Source organism: Microcaecilia unicolor, chromosome 3 (assembly GCF_901765095.1).
Source record: "Microcaecilia unicolor chromosome 3, aMicUni1.1, whole genome shotgun sequence".
NCBI lineage: Eukaryota > Metazoa > Chordata > Amphibia > Gymnophiona > Siphonopidae > Microcaecilia > Microcaecilia unicolor.
Genome location: NC_044033.1, coordinates 510,933,664 through 510,950,760, shown reverse-complemented (window position 1 = coordinate 510,950,760; position 17,097 = coordinate 510,933,664). Strand labels below are relative to the sequence as shown.

General features: G+C 44.9%; 1 pseudogene; it reads right to left on the bottom strand.

Moving 5' to 3' along the window:
* Window positions 1-11,172, bottom strand: part of LOC115464824 — a 71,328-nt pseudogene extending 60,156 nt beyond the window's left edge.
* Between the last annotated feature and the right edge of the window lie 5,925 nt (window positions 11,173-17,097).

Genomic DNA, 17,097 nt, shown 5'->3' with positions numbered 1-17,097 from the left:
TCTACATGGAATGTTGCCACTTTTTGAGATTGTGGGCAACTATTTGAGATTCTAGATGGAATGTTGCTAGTGGAGGAGTGGCCTAAGGGTTAGAGCACCAGTCTTGCAATCCAGAGGTGGCCAGTTCAAATCCCACCACTGCATCTTGTGATCTTGGGCAAGTCACCTAACCCTCCACTGCCTCAGGTACAAACTTAGATTGTGAGCCCTCCTGGGACAGAGAAATATCCAGAGTATCTGAAAAAGCTACTACTGAAAAAGGCGTGAGCAAAATCTAAATAAATAAATATGAGGTCTTTTCCCCCACCATTCCTTTATGGTGTTAATCTACAGAGGATTCATTTTTCACTCAAGCCTTTGAGTCACTTACCACAAGGCCATTCCTTTTTTTAAATAAAAAGCCTTTTGCCTCTCTGCGGTAAAACGGAGCCTCGACATGCAGCAAATCGGGGGCCCCTTTTACTAAGCCGCGTGCCCAACACACGCCAAAATGAATTAACCGCCCAACTACCAAGTGCCTCTTGCGGTAATTTCATTTTTGGTGCACGTTCGCTACGCGCATCTGAAAACTATTTTTTTAATTTTCCGACGCACATAGCAGATACGTGCCAAGTGGCATCTGATGCATGTAGGTCGTTACCACGCAGATTCTTTACCACTAGGTCTATGGTTGGTGGTAAAAGTCAGACACCAAAAATGGACATGCGGCAATTTTGATTTTGTTGCACGTCCGTTTTTGGCAAAAATTTTAAAAAGGCATTTTTTGGTACGTGTGCTGAAAAATATTTCTGCGCGTGCCCAAAACCCACGACTACACTACCGCAGGCCACGTTTTGCCACGGCTTAGTAAAAGGACCTCCAAATGAACCAATGCTACTGCAGCTTTCTAAAAGGGGCCCTTAATTATGAAGGGTGGATCATTGCAGTGGATTGGTGGAAACAGAAATCATATTTTTCAAGATCTTTGGTTAGTTCAGAATTCTCCTATTTTTGTGGGGGGAAAAAAAGAAATGCATTTTCCTGAACTTATAAGCATAAAGCGTTGCTTTTTGGTATTTTCTTATGATATTTGAAAACTATTTCAATAAGCTATAAAAACGGGAGGGAGGAAGGAAGGAAGCCAACATGAGAACTATGATAAAACTAATTTGTCATAAACATGCTTCTAAATTATCAGAAATAAAAAAGACATTTTAAACCTGCTTATCAATAAAAATATGAATCTATTTTTTCTGTTATAGATAAATAGTTTTTTACATCTTTTTATTAAAATATTTTCTTAAATTTTACAACTTGCAATTAACAATATAACAGGACAGAAAAGCATCCGCTGTAACTAGAACAGAAATTCACAAATTGCTACTACTACTACTTAACATTTCTAGAGCGCTACTAGGGTTACGCAGCGCTGTACAAATTAACGAATAAGGATGGTCCCTGCTCAGAAGAGCTTACAATCTAAAGGACGAAATGTCAAGGTGGGGCAGTCTAGATTTCTTGAATAGAGGTATCGAAGGTGACATTGAAGAGGTGGGCTTTGAGCAAGGATTTGAAGATGGGCAGGGAGGGGGCCTGGCGAATGGGCTCAGGGAGTTTATTCCAAGCATGGGGTGAGGCGAGGCAGAAAGGGCGGAGCCTGGAGTTGGCGGTGGTGGAGAAGGGTACTGAAAGGAGAGATTTGTCTTGAGAGCGGAGGTTACAGGTAGGGACGTAAGGGGAGATGAGGGTAGAGAGGTAAGGAGGGGCTGCAGATCGAGTGCATTCGTAGGTGAGTATTATTTAAAGTCCAGGAGATCTAAAAGATAATAATAAAAATAGCAACAAAAAGGTGATCTGTAGTTATGTTATCATGGCCTGAGTCCAGGTGCTGATCTTGCCATGATATGAGTCTAATGGTGACCACGTTCTTAATGACGATTGAAGTGAATGCTTCATACTTCCTTATTACACACAAACTGCTCTGCCATTCCATAAAGTTTAGTTGCGAGTTGCCCTTCCAGTTGCATATGATATGATGGAGAGCAACTGCTATCATAGTGTTAAACAGTTTTTTTTTAACTGACAACACGACATTTTTGCAAGAGAGGAGACCAAAGACGTTTTTGATTTAACTACAATTGTGCGCATATTTTCATGGGTGAATAATATTACACAGCAAAAAAGCAAAAAGGCACACAACTGCTTACAAAACAGTAGCTATAAAACAACAAAGCAGAGTGGAGTCAATGCATTTATTGGAACAATACCCGACGTGGCCACGTTTCGCCCTCAGGCTGCATCAGGGGTACAAACTATCAGAAGTGTATATAAATATGTCATACACATATCAGTTAAGTTGGGAGCAGCAGATAAGTGGAACTAGATTTCTGGAACAATTGTTTTTAGCTCACTACAAGTGTGTATGACATATTTATATACACTTCTGATAGTTTGTACCCCTGACGCAGCCTGAGGGCGAAATGTGGCCACGTCGGGCATTGTTCCAATAAATGCATTGATTCCACTCTGCTTTGTTGTTTTATATCTAATATTACACAGCAACATCCGAGATTGATCAAGACCCCTGAGGCAGGCCTTAGGGCCGAAACACGGCCGTGTCGGGTCGTTTTTTTAGAAACCCAATGAAGTTTGGTTTTTTTTTTTGTATCCTCCTTGGTTTCTCCTCACTTCTTTTTGTTTCACATCTCACAGTACCGTGAGAATTTTTTACCTCTTTTTTTTTTTGTTTGTTTGTATGAAATATCCAGGTCTCTGGGCAGGTCAAATATTACAACCTTTCTGTTCCAATAGGCTTTTAACATTTTTGCAAAAGTAAATCATATGAGATTCATCTAAACAAGACCAGCTTAGGTCCAATTTAGATAAACTTCTAATTTTGGCTATTGGGGATGGGGTCCAGTAAGCTTTATGGAAAATAAAACACGATGATTGGTGTATTGCAGCCGATTTTGTGGGTATCTACAGGAACACAATTTTAAATGCAACAGTATTAAACAAGACAAATAATAACCAACTCTAAGGCTTAGGGGTGTTGGGTTTTGTTTTTGTTGGAGTGAAAGACGTTCATAAAGGACGTCCCTGATGAGCACTTGGACGTTTTTTTTCCCCGATTTTTTTTTTTTTGTTACATTTAGAGAAGTTTTTCAATCCCGTGCCGTACAGACGTCTCGTTAGATTTTCCACGGTTAGGCAATCGGAAAACGGTAGTGCATCTCATTACAATACGGTTTCTACACATTATAATACTAATTTGCTCATCTGCATTTCGTTTTCGTTAGCTGCTACCGTGATCGGAAAATGGCTGGGAGAAGCCTGTAGTGCATGCCAGGGTTTACTACTTGCTCGTTAATGGCTCGTTAAGTTTAGTGCATCGGGCCCTCAGAGTTTTAGCCCACAATGTAGGCCAATCAAGGGGTAGATGCATCAAGCAAACGTAAAAAAATCAGAAACGTTAAAACCTTTACCGAATTTAAAATAACGAAGCATGCTCCAAAAACACAGCCCCAAAAAGTTTGGTGCGGTATTGGAAAGAACGATGCACCAATCCCCGTCGGTAATCGGCTCGTAAAGCATGCGCAAAGCAGCCAAGCGTTATGCTGGCTGCTCTGCGCATGCCAGAAACGTTCAAAACACAGTCAAATCGCAAGCACATGGCTCCCAAATCAAAATAAAAATTAAAAAAGGATCGGGAGGGGGCAAGGGCGCTCATCAGGAGCGTCCTGTACGGACGGCCTTGCCCCCCCCCCCCCCCCCGCTGCTCCCCACTTTCCGCCGCTCCCCCCACCCCGAAAAAGCAAACTTCTAGAAGCCCCTGCCCCCCTCCCTTCCTCACTACTCTCACCTAAGCTCCGCCTCCCGACATCCTCCGTCCGTGCCCCGCCCCCTTTTGGGGTCGTCGCCGCCATTCCCCTCCTCCATCGGGCCCCCCTTCCTCTTACCGGGCCCGTGCAGCGCCTCTCTCCTCTGTCCGAAGGCGCTGCACGGGCAAGAAGAACGCTGAATCAGCTGATGCCTGCCTTCGCCTAGCTTCGATAGAGCGTCTTTCTCCTGCTGGGCCCGCCCCTGTCTGACGTCAGTAACCTACGTAGGTTACTGACGTCAGACAGGGGCGGGCGCAGCAGGAGAAAGACGCGCCATCGCGAAGGCAGGCATCAGCTGATTCAGCGTTCTTCTTGCCCGTGCAGCGCCTTCGGACAGAGGAGAGAGGCGCTGCACGGGCCCGGTAAGAGGAAGGGGGGCCCGATGGAGGAGGGGAATGGCGGCGACGACCCCAAAAGGGGGCGGGGCGCGGACGGAGGATGTCGGGAGGCGGAGCTGAGGTGACAGAGTAGTGAGGAAGGGAGGGGGGCAGGGGCTTCTAGAAGTTTGCTTTTTCGGGGTGGGGGGAGCAGCGGGGGGGGGCAAGGCCGTCCATACAGGACGCTCCTGATGAGCGCCCTTGCCCCCTCCCGATCCTTTTTTTATTTTTATTTTTTTATGTGTTTTCTGAGGTCCTTTGGACCAATCACAGCGCTTTTAGCTCTGCTAATGCGCTGGGATTGGCTCAAAGTTTGTTTATTTTTTCACTTAACACTTTTTCCTGGCACAGAGCTGTCCTAACGAGAGGTCCAGACCTCTCGTTAGTTTTCCTGCCTTTTTCCTGCGTAAAGGCAATCGGAAAAGGTTAGTGCATGTCGTTTCAATGGGGTTTTCACACTAATTGCTCATCTACATTCCGTTTTCGTTAGCTGCTACTACCGTCGAAAAATAGGCTTTAGTGCATGGAAAGGATCGGAAATTCTTCCTTAAGGGCTCATTTAACGATGAAAAACGTTTAGTGCATCTGGGCCCAAATTCAGAAGACCAAAAACCTCCCGGAATGATTCCAACACATTATAGATAAATATTTAGAGAGCAACTGGTACTATAAGCATAATGATATGAAAACTATCCGTTCGATTTTCACTAAACACTTTAGAGCCAATTTAAATCTCCAAAGAATAAATTATAGACCGAGAACGATTATGTTGCAGATTCTTTAGTGGCAGAACATTCTTGACTATTTTCACCGCAGTAAGATTTGATTTTCTTTCGTTTAATTTCATTAACAGCTGTTCTCTCCGGACCACAGAATTAAAAAAAAAAAAAAAGTAGGTGTAGCGAATAAACCCACTGGAATTGCCTATTCGGTGAGGGGGGGGTCTCTCTTTTTCTTTGTTTTAATAGATAAGGTCTTGTCTGCTGAAAACATTTCAACTTGGTAATTAAAAGCTCGCATGCTTACATCATTTTAAGGTTTAAAATAACAGAACAAAACCCGTATTTTCTATCTGTAAAGTGGAAACCACCACAAACTGCACCTCAGAGAAGGCAAACGAGGAAGAACGAAACTTTTGGGGGTTTTTGCATTAATAAAACATTAAAGACAAAAAAATTTTTGCTTGTTAATACTGAGCTAAAGTACTCTCGGTATTAACAAGCAAATGTTTATTATTTTTTTGGCTTTAATGTTTTATTAATGCAAAAAAAAGGAGATAAACCACAGATGCACGTATCCATAATACACACATAAACGTGTGCACGCTCCACGCCCTCTGTGCAGGCTTTCCCTACACAAAAGCACCATTTTTGCAAATGGGTTGTGTCCAAACACCTTCTCTCTCAATTCTTTCCACCCCTATCTTCCGTGCATCCTTTGTGCCTTCCCTTTTTCTTCCCCCTTCACCTGACCCACGGTCTCTGGGATCCTCCATTCTACATCTTGTCGGGAAGGAAGATAAGAAGGTGATAAGGATTAGTATTTTCTATCACCTTGAATTAGAACCTGGAGGGTAATTTACAAACGAGTCCTGGGCGGGTCTCTGCGCCTCAAGATCACAAATTGCGAAACAGCTCAGACCTCAGGGGGCAGATTAGGGATGGGAGGAGAGACAGACAGATAGACAGACAAGCAAGCAAGATTCCTCCTTCACCCACCGATTTGGAAAACTCTAGGAAGCCTACAATCAGGCAATGCGTTTTAAACGAACTCTCAATTTGCTTAGCTGCATTTTAAAAGCTCAGATTGCACATTTTCAGTGTTTGGTTATATCAGTTGAGGAAGGAGGAATTTTCTGGGGAAATTTCATTTTTGGTTTAGAACGCAAAAATAAACCTGATTCTAAGAACAAAGAAATAAAGAACATGAAATAATGAATTTTTGTTAAAGAAAAACTCCGAAATTGGGATTACTGGGAGAATAAAAAGGGATCTCGGGACGTGAGCTGGAAAAAAAAAACACTGTATATATCCTTTTAGGCTGATTTAGTAACCATTTATAAGGAAAAACTAAATTAAAGTCATTCATCTCGTTGAGGCTGCAGCGTAAATCAAGATGGAATGTGATCGTTCAGAAAACTCGACTAAAACTGAATCTAAATATAGTTGGAATCAGGATTCTTAAATGGACTGAGACATTAACTAATAACTATTTTCCAGGTTTCATTTACACGACAGCGCTTTTCTCTCTGTTTCTTTCCGGGACTCCTCTTCTCTATTGCATCCACCTCCAAGACCAGGCTTAAAATAGGAGGAACAAGCAGCCGAAACCAAACGAGAAAAGGTACCTGGGGGTCCAATTCAGCCTCCATCTCTCTAGCCGTAAAGCCATAGGGTACCCCATCCAATTAAATATTTCGATCTGAACTGAGCCCTTATTGAATGAGGGGGAGTCGGTCAGTTGTTCATTAATCAGCGTTTACTGATTTAATTATTATGGTTTTAGGACGAGAAAATAAAACATCCATTCAGAGTTAATAAATAACCACAGGTTAAACTAGGCACTGCTTTTGCGAGCCACGTTTTTTTTCCTATGGAGTACTGCATTTTCCTCTCGATTTTTACAGAGAAAAAAAACTTCAGGATGGCTTACTTTACTGGTTTATCATTAAACGGCGTCACCTGTCTGGTGAGCTCAACTAAACAAAAGCTTTGTGATGGCGCTTAAAAAAAAACACATATCGGTTTTATGGATTCCGAAATATTCCGGCGCTTTGAGACCTCATTCCGTTAACACGAGGAGAAATTCCCAATGACAACAAAATGTGAAAAAAAATAGTAAATCTGAATCTTCATTATACAATACTCGTGTGCAATATACGTATATAGTGATGCGTGTGTGTGTGTGCGTACATAGGGGTTGTTGTTTTATTTTTCCTTTGCATTTTGCCTACCGCAGGCAGTTCTGCAAAATCCTTTTCTTGGATCTATTTAAAATCAAGAAACGAATCCATGTTTTTTTTTTTTTCTTGCACGAATACAATGGCTGCGAAGATCTGAGCCTTTTTCCCCTTTGGGAGGGCTCAAAGGACAGACGGAAAGCACTCGCTTTGCGTGTAAGAATGAATAACGAAACCCTAATCGTATTTAGGCAAAAAAAAAAAAGGGGGGGGGGGAAGGATTTTCCCCAACTAAAGTGGACGAAAGCAAATCATAACATAATCTAGTCTGAAAGGTTTCCAAGATATGCCACATTAACTTTTAGCAGATAAAATTAGCTTTTTTTTCCCCTACCAAAGTCTGGTTTATCATATTTACATAAGTAGCATTAGGAGGGATGTATCTCTTATGGATCTAAAGGGTTAGAGTCAGCTCACATTTCATCTGAAAAGGAGAGGCGAAGTAGGTATTGTGGAGAGCTATTTCCATTTAAATACCCCCCCCCCCCCCCCCTAACCCACGGATTACCTCGATGGACTTGGCTGCACTGGGTTTTTTTTGTCGTTTCCTGGAAATGAGATTTCGATTTGGAAAACAAGAAACCAATTAGTAACCAAATGAGGCGAGCTAGATCCACTAAAACGGACCAAATCCCCCAGGCCCCGTTTAGGGCAGTTCTGGGCGAATGAAAGATGAGCCCTCCACTCCAAGGGAAGCTCAAGGCATCATCCAGCTGTGTTATTGCAAGATCGTGGAGGAGGAGGGGAAGCCGGCGGAGCTTTGCCTTCGGAATGAATTTCATCAGACTCTTCACAGAACTGAGATTAGTAGGACAGGCAGCGTTCGTCCTGGCTGTTCGATTAGTTTTCTACACGCTGCAAGGAATAAAAAAGTGAAATCGGTTGGCAGTGTGGAAAAGGACAATCCCTTCCTACTTATTAGTGTCTGTAATGAAGGCTACCCTGGAGTTAATTGGAAATGTGAGGAGAACATGTAAATATTTACCTGGAAACATATGCAACCCCCACCCTTCCAATTCCTTGCAAGACTAGGGGGGGGGGGGGGGAGGACACATCGGGGAGCTGCCCTTAGGGCTAAAAAAACCACATTCTTCTTTTGGAAGGAAAGAAAAGCAACTGTCAGAGTGTGGGCTGAAATATCTCAAACAACTAATTATTCCTTGAATTGGTTATTATTACTCTAATTACCATTAACTTTCTCTTTGCTTCACCTACAATTTTCTCATTCATAACAGATTTTCTAAATGTTAATAAGCTAAATGGTATAATCCAATTATCACTCAGGAACCTGCATGCAATAACATAATGCATTCTTCTTTACCATGTATGCAGTGGCGTAGCAGGGGGGCTGCCACCCAGGGCGGGGCGGTTCGCCATTGCACCCCCTCCCCCGGGTGCAGCACTATGACACCCTCCTCCCCCCGACCAGCTCCCACACCCTACCTTTAAAAAGAATATCGGGAGGCGAGGCACAGCGCCTCGCGCCTGCCCTGCACGTAAAAGAAATGTGGACCGTCGGGTCTTCCCTCGCTCTGTCTGTCCCGCCCTTGCGGAAATAGGAAGTTGTGTCAGCAGAGGGCGAGGGAAGACCCAACGGTCCACATTTCTTTTACGTAAATGGCAGGCGCGAGGCGCTGCGCCTCCCCTCCCGATATTCTTTTTAAAAGTAGGGTGCGGGAGCTGGTCGGGGGGGGGGTGTCAATTCACCGAGGGGGGAAGCTGGCAGGGAGCACCCCCCCCCCCCTGAGCTAACACCCAGGGCAGACCGCCCCTCCCACCACCCCCTTGCTACGCCACTGCATGTATGTACGCACATGGTATATATATAGAGACCATGAACTGTTCCATGTATGTTATGTTCCATCTATGTTACTATGTATGTACACACCTTAATGCAACACCATTTGTAATTCTGTTACCCGGAAATGGCAACTGCCACTACGGCAAATGTAAGCCACATTGAGCCTGCAAATTGGTGGGAAAATGTGGGATACAAATGCTACAAATAAATAAACATCCATAGCTATACCAGTATGTTTACGATACTGTATTGTAAAACTGGATTCTTACAACCAATTACTTTCTTACGCATTACTCTTTGTCACGTATCCTATGCTGTTTATTGTAAGCCACATTGAACTCAAGCTTGTTTGGGATAATGTGGGACATAAATGTCACAAATAAATGCAACTGTTTCTTTTTCAAAATACAACATGCTTCCTTTTAAAGTCCAGGTTTGTGTGTGTTTACCTAGAACAAATACAACAGGCTTTATTAGGAATGAAATAGGTTTCCGAATCAGGTCTTGGAGTTTTCGTTCCTAGAGCCAATTGGCGCTGGTGTTAATCTGCGCAGCGGGGGGCCTTTTACAAAGGCGCTGTAGCATTTTTAGCACACGCTAAATGCTAGAACGCCCTTAGGAAGATACAGGTGGCTCTAGCCCACGCTTATTTTTAGCGCATGCTAAAAAACGCTAGCTCACCTTTGTAAAAGGGGTCCAGAATGCTCAGAGAGCTTTAGCGCAGGAAACGTGCATGCTAGAGATGGCCGTAAATTGTATGTAAATGTAGTTGAATGGATGTTAATGAGTTTGTTTGCTATGGCCATCCCGATGCTCGGAGAAGAGCGCACAAACCAATCCTGCGCTTACCGCTGGAAAAATAACACCAGCTGGGAGCTGGCGTTGGGGGACGGGGGTTGAAGAAAGGATCTTTTTGTGATATTCTCTTAAAATCTGCCCGTTTTCATGTCTTTTGGAAGCAGAAGGAAGCCCGTGCAAGCCTCTAAGCGCCGGTACTGAAAAACAAATGTGTACGAGTCCGAGGAAACCCGAAAGTGAAAGTACATAAGTACATATAAGTACATAAGTAATGCCACACTGGGAAAAGACCAAGGGTCCATCGAGCCCAGGATCCTGTCCACGACAGCGGCCAATCCAGGCCAAGGGCACCTGGCAAGCTTCCCAAACGTACATTGGTGTCTGTTTTCTGCACTTAAATATAAGCCAGGACCGCCGAGAGACTGAGCCGGGCCCAGGGCAAGGCTGCCCCTGGGGCACCACCGCTGCCCCCCCAATCACCACTCAGGCTGCCGGCGTCGCAGTCCCCGGTCTCACCTGCCCACCCTCGGCTCCGTCGACAGCCCCTCTCCGTCCGCCACCGGGCCCCCTGCATTCAAATCAATTCGGCAGCGCCTCACCTCCGTGTGATGTGCAGTGACAGATCACCTCCCTTCGGGCGCTCCCTCCCTGTGTCCCGCACTTGCAGAAACAGGAAGTTACATCAGACGAGGGTGGGACACAGGGAAGGAAGGCCCAAAGAGAGGCGATCTGCTACTGCGCTTTCACACAGAGGTGAGGCACTGCCGAATCGATTTGAATGCAGGGGCCCGAGGAATTTTGTCCCCCCTGCCCCCACCTCTCGGCAGCCCTGATCTAAGCCTTTCAAGTGTGAAAAAAGGCGTATATTTAAAGGCACAGAAGAACAGCGCCAAGGTGTGCTTCACTTCAGGGTTTGCCTGGCGCACGCTCCGCTTACTGTGAAACTCTTGTGCACATGAGCCAGGCACATTCCTCCCCTTACGTTTGGTCTCACAGCACGCATATAATTTGAATCCCATTAGCTTTGAGCATTGCAGGGCTATTTTTCTGCTCTGTTCCCTATAGCATAGAAGCTTTGAGCATCTTGGCCTTAGGGGGCTATTTACTAAGCTGTCTTAAGCGTTTCACATGATTTCTAAGGTGTGCTAAGAGTGCAACAGCACATTAAACATGAATGCACATTAATCACCACATTAACATAGTAACATTAAACACCTAACAAGGAAATTCCTATTCCAGGGATGGTACTCCTGGGGACTGAGCAAGGATTGCGCCTGGCCCTTAAAGTGCAGATCCAGCATTAATTGCTTAAAAAGCAATAGATAACATGGTGGAATTACCTCCGTCTCCAGATTTATTGGCCATGACATAATGCATCTTAGTGATCATTCTGTATATTAACTACACAGCTACCTTCCTCAAAGGGCTGGGAAAATCCCTACCTACTAACCCAGAGAATAGATTTTGAATGTTCATGTGCATCAAAATTCTGCTGCACGACTAATATTCCGCCAGTGTCATTATGCTCATATTAGCCCTCTCCTTGTCACTTCACTGGCTTCCTATCCGTTTCCGCATACAGTTCAAACTCCTCTTATTGACCTACTAGTAAAAAAAGGCCCGTTTCTGACACAAATGAAACGGGCGCTAGCAAGGTTTTCCTCGGAGTGTGTATGTTTGAGAGAGTGTATGTGAGAGTGACTGTGTGTGAGAGAGAGAGTGAACGTGCGAATGTGTGTGTGTGAGAGAGAGAGCGTGAGTCTGGGTGTGAGTGTATCTGTGAGAGAGAGAGTGTGTGTGTGAGAATGAGAGTGTGTGCAAGTGCGTATGTGAGACACAGTGTGTGAGAGAGAGAGCGTGTGTTTCACACAGATACAGTGTGTGCGAGAGAGAGAGTGTGTGTAAGACACAGACTCTCTGTGAGACTGAGTGTATGAGACCAAGAGAGTGTGTGAGTGACTGTGTGACACATAGAGAGTGAATGTGATACAGTGTGAGACAGAGTGTGTGAGAGACAGTGTGTGAGTGTGAGAGTGAGAGAGAGAAAGACATTGACTGTGAGAGAGAGAGTGTGTGTGTGACAGAGATACTTCCCCCCCTCTCTGGTGTCAGGCCCCCCCTCCCACCCTCTCTCTGGTGTCAGTCCCCCCCCCCCCCCCCCTCTCTCTCTCTGGTGTCTGAGCGTTACTGTGCAGGATGCTGAGCTCTGGCTGTGCTTCAAGGAACTGACCAATCCTATTTAATAGAATGCACCTCCAACATTCTGAAGCCGAGAAACCTCGTGTGGTTGGTCACTTCTGCTTGTGACGAACCCGGAAGTACGTGATGTCAATTCAGGAGATGGATACAGAGAGCAGGAATGCCTCAGCCATGCAGTCAGCTTCAGAATGTTGGAGGTGCGTTTTATTATATAGGATAAGTGCAATCACTCTGCAGCTCCTCAGCACTCTCAACTCTCCCTACACTCCTCCTCGGGAACTCCGTTCACTGGGTAATTCTCTCTTATCTGCACCCTTCTCCTCCACCGCTAACTCCAGACTCCGTTCCTTTTAACTTGCTGCACCATATGCCTGGAATAGACTTCCTGAGCCGGTAAGTCAAGCTCCATCTCTGGCTGTCTTCAAATATAAGCTAAAAGCCCACCTTTTTGATGCTGCATTTAACTCCTAACTCTTGTACACTTGTTCAGAACCCTTATTTTATCATCCTCACGTTAATATTCCCTTATCTCTTTTTTGTCCTGTTTGTCCTAATTAGATTGTAAACTCTGTCGAGCAGGGACTGTCTCTTCATGTTCAAATGTACGGCGCTGCATACGTCTAGTAGCGCTTTAGAAATGATAAGTAGTAGTAGTAGATGCAAACCTTAGGAAGTTGGTAAATATGTCCTTTGGTTGGTCGTCACCCTCATTGGTAATGTCCTCTCAGCTAACACAACTGTAACCAACAATATGTCCGCTCTCTCCTCTATCGACTTGAAGTTGATAGGGGAAACTTCAAAACACCACAACATAGAGCACACAAAACATATTCTCTTTCTAGATTATCCTTTTCTTCTTTAAATATATATTTTTTTAAATCAATAACAACAGGAACAATTCTACAGCTGAAATTCGGTCAGAGCAGCTGCGTAGTTCACAAAGGCAGTATGGGGGGGGGGGGGGGGAAAGAATTTTGGTTTTAACTCATGGCTTTTTCAGTAGTTTAAGGCCCATTACAGGGAGGGACTCATTTTCTTCAGGGGTTGGGGGTGGGGGGGGGGTCGGTCAGCGGCTTGAGGGGGAGCGTGTTGGTTTCAGTCAAAAATGCACTGGCATTTTCGGCTGAAACCTGAACCTAGGTTTCTTTCTGGTTTCGGTGCCAAAAATGAAATTTGGTCAGCCTCTATTGCATATACCTGCCCTTGCTCTCCAAAGGGTAAGGCTATCTTGGTACCTCCCTCCAGGCCATCTGTGGATCACATGAAGAGCAGAAGAAAGGTCCACACTCCTTAATCCTACGTCTTGCCCCATCCTTGGCCACCTTTAAATCTAGACTGAAAGGCCACCTCTTTAACATTGCTTTTGACTCGTAACCACTTGTAACCACTCGCCTCCACCTACCCTCCTCTCCTCCTTCCAGTACACATTAATTGATTTGCTTACTTTATTTTTTGTCTATTAGATTGTAAGCTCTTTGAGCAGGGACTGTCTTTCTTCCATGTTTGTGCAGCGCTGCGTACGCCTTGTAGCGCTATAAAAATGCTAAATAGTAGTAGTAGTAGTTAATAGATTATACGTCACCCAGGTGGGATAATTGCTGATCTTCTTAGAAGTTACACTGCATCGCAAGGGCCCAATTTTCCAAGCTCAGGTGTATATATCAGGGGCCACTCCACCAGGCCAGGATTAACCTGTTGAGGAGTCTAGACAAAGAAGCATGTCCCCACCCCACCCCTCCCCCATTGAAATATAAATACATTTTAAAACTCAAACGAATGTCACCCTTCCCATGTGGTTTTGACTGCAGAGGAGAAACAGCAGAGAAAAAAGGAATACATAAGAATTTCTACTTGCCAACCTGAGGACAATAGACAGGGTTATGGAGAATAGACAGATCTCTGAGGGTAGTGGTGGCTCCTGTCCACTCTCCCCCCCCCCCCCCCCAACTATTCTTTCTTCCAGCAGCTGACTTACCAAGGCAAAAATCTACCTGTGAAGCCATTGAATTATTTTTTATTTATTTTTGTTACATTTGTACCCCGCGCTTTCCCACTCATGGCAGGCTCAATGCGGCTTACATGGGGCAATGGAGGGTTAAGTGACTTGCCCAGAGTCACAAGGAGCTGCCTGTGCCTGAAGTGGGAATCAAACTCAGTTCCTCAGTTCCCCAGGACCAAAGTCCACCACCCTAACCACTAGGCCACTCCTCCACTGTTGCTACTATTTGAGATTCTACATGGAATGTTGCTATTCCACTAGCAACATTCCATGTAGAGGTCGGCCCTTGCAGATCACCAATGTGGCCGCGCAGGCTTCTGCTTCTGTGAGTCTGACGTCCTGCACGTACGTGCAGAACATCAGACTCACAGAAACAGAAGCCTGCGCAGCCTTCTACATGGAATGTTGCTAGTAAAATAGCAAAATTCCATGTAGAATCTCCAATAGTATCCAATAGAAACAGAAGCCTGCACAGCCTTCTACATGGAATGTTGCTAGTGGAATAGCAACATTCCATGTAGAATCTCAAAGAGTAGCAACATTCCATGTAGAATCTCCAATAGTATCTATTTTATTTTTGTTACATTTGTACCCTGCGCTTTCCCACTCATGGCAGGCTCAATGTGGCTTACATGGGGCAATGGAGGGTTAAGTGACTTAACCAGAGTCACAAGCAGCTGCCTGTGCCTGAAGTGGGAATCAAACTCAGTTCCTCAGGACCAAAGTCCACCACCCTAACCACTAGGCCACTCCTCCACTTAGCACATCTGAGAAGGCTCTTCTTAAACATTTGAACCCTAGGCAGATGCCCAATTTGTCTATGATTTAATCCTGCCCTGCATTCCACTCTCCAATACCTCACCAGATGGAGAAGTGGCACCTGGTTGGGGTCCTTCCTGAGGCAATGAGATAAAGCCCTCCCCTTCCTAACCTAACTTAACATAATATACCATAGTGTACATAGGTGGTAGCACAGTCAGGGATCGATATTTAAAGCATTTAACTGACCAGAAATGTCTTCTGGACAGTTAAGTCGTTTGGTTGGGACTAACTGCTCATATTCAGTGGCACTTGTTGAAAATGTCAGGTCAGCGTCCAACACAAAACCAGATATTTTGGGGGTGTTCCAGGGGCAGAGTCAGCACCCGGTCAGTTACTAGGACTAGGGGGCATGCAATGAAGCTACAAAGTAGTAAATTTAAAACAAATTGGAGAAAATATTTCAATGTGTAATTAAACTCTGGAATTCTTTGCCAGAGAATGGGGTAAAAGCTGTTAGCTTAGCGGGGTTTAAAAAAGATTTGGATAGCCATGAGTGGGAAAAGTGCGGGGTACAAATGTAACAAACAAAAAAAAACCATTAGAATGGACTTGGGAAAATCCACTGCTTATTTCTGGGATAAGCAAAATAAAATGTATTGTACTGTTTTGGGATCTTGCCAGGTACTTGTGACCTGGATTGGCCACCTTTGGAAACAAGATGCTGGGCTTGATGGACCTTTGGTCTGTCCCAGTATGGCAATACTTATGTATAAGTACCAATAATCAGCACTTAATTGGCCAAAGTACTTGCATAAATAGGATCATGTAAAAGACATTCCTATCTTCATGTGGTTCACCGTAGCGGACAGTAAAACACTGCTCACCGTTGTCTGAATATCAGGCAATGCTGATAGGCCGTCAGCTGAATATCGGGCTCTCAAGTTTTTAGGAGAGTAGGAAAACAGAATTGCTTCAGGTATATTCTTATGTTTAGTTCTCTCACATCCATCTCTGAGTTCTCTGAATACAGTAGGGCCTTGCTCAGGTATTTCCTCATCCATGTCCCACACTATTGGACAACTCTTTGCTCCCCAAACTGAGGCATTTTGGCAAATTTCAGACAATAATGCCCACTAAAGGATCTCTCAGAAACAAGGAAAGTGAATTATGATACCACCTGTCAGTCCTAACAAACACAAAGGGAATTAGTTAAGAGACTCCACTCCAGGCCTAAACCATGGAAGAATTGAAGCTTGGAAGGTCCCTCTTTTACGGTCCATTCACAGTCAGGGTGTGAAAAAGTCCAAGTAATTCTATATGAATATTCTGCACTATATTTATTAAAGCATTCAGTAATCCTTCTTCCCATGGATATTGTTCTTTTTATACATACATTAGCTCACAATTCCACAAAAATAAAAAAAATTTCCAAGCAGCCTTTTTGGTTATGCAAATTAGTTACTCAGTGGCTGCTAATGTTGCCCCTCCCTTGGGAGAGCAAAAAAAATAAAAAAGAAACTTTGGTTGCTAATTCCACAGGCTTCTTAGTGGCATCCTGCTGCTTCTTATCAGGTTTAAAACATTCAAAACACCGTTTTCATTTTCCGAAACCCTGTATCCTTTAATTCAGCTGCTTTACTTCCACACAGCCATTCCAACTATTGGCAGCATACAACACACTTGGCTGCCCTTTCTCAAGCAGCACACTGTTGGCCAGACTGGATGAACCATACAGGTCTTTATCTGCCGTCATCTACTATCTACTATAATAAAACTCACCCTCAACATTCTGAGGACACTGACATCAGTGAAGCCAAGCTCTGACTTCCTTCAAAAAGGTTGAAGGTTCGTGGTGGTGAAGCCACCAAAATCGCTCCGGGCCCCGCCCTCGAGGGCGGAGCAATGGCAGAACAACAAAGGGGTTGGCAGGGAGGGAGGCAGGGAGGCAGGGGTGGGTGGGAAATCACTCCGGGCCCCGCCCTCGTGTCTAACATCATGACGTTGGGGGCGGAGCAATGCCAGAACAACGAAGGAGTTGGCCAGGGAGGGAGGAGGGTGTTGGCGATGAAAACCTTGCTAGCGCCCGTTTCATTTGGTCTGAAACGGGCTTCTTTTACTAGTGTTACAATGTTACCCTTTTTCTTCTGCCTGCGTTCTGCTAGACCCCTTTCAGATGTCTTTAATGCTCAGGCAAGAAGCAAGTAGGAACAGTGGCGTTCCTAGGGGGGGCTGACACCCGGGGCGGATCGCCGATGCGCCCCGCACCCCGGGTGCAGCGCCCCCCCCCCCCGGAACAGCGCGATGCCCCCCCCCGGCGAAAGAACCCCCAATCCTCCGGCAAA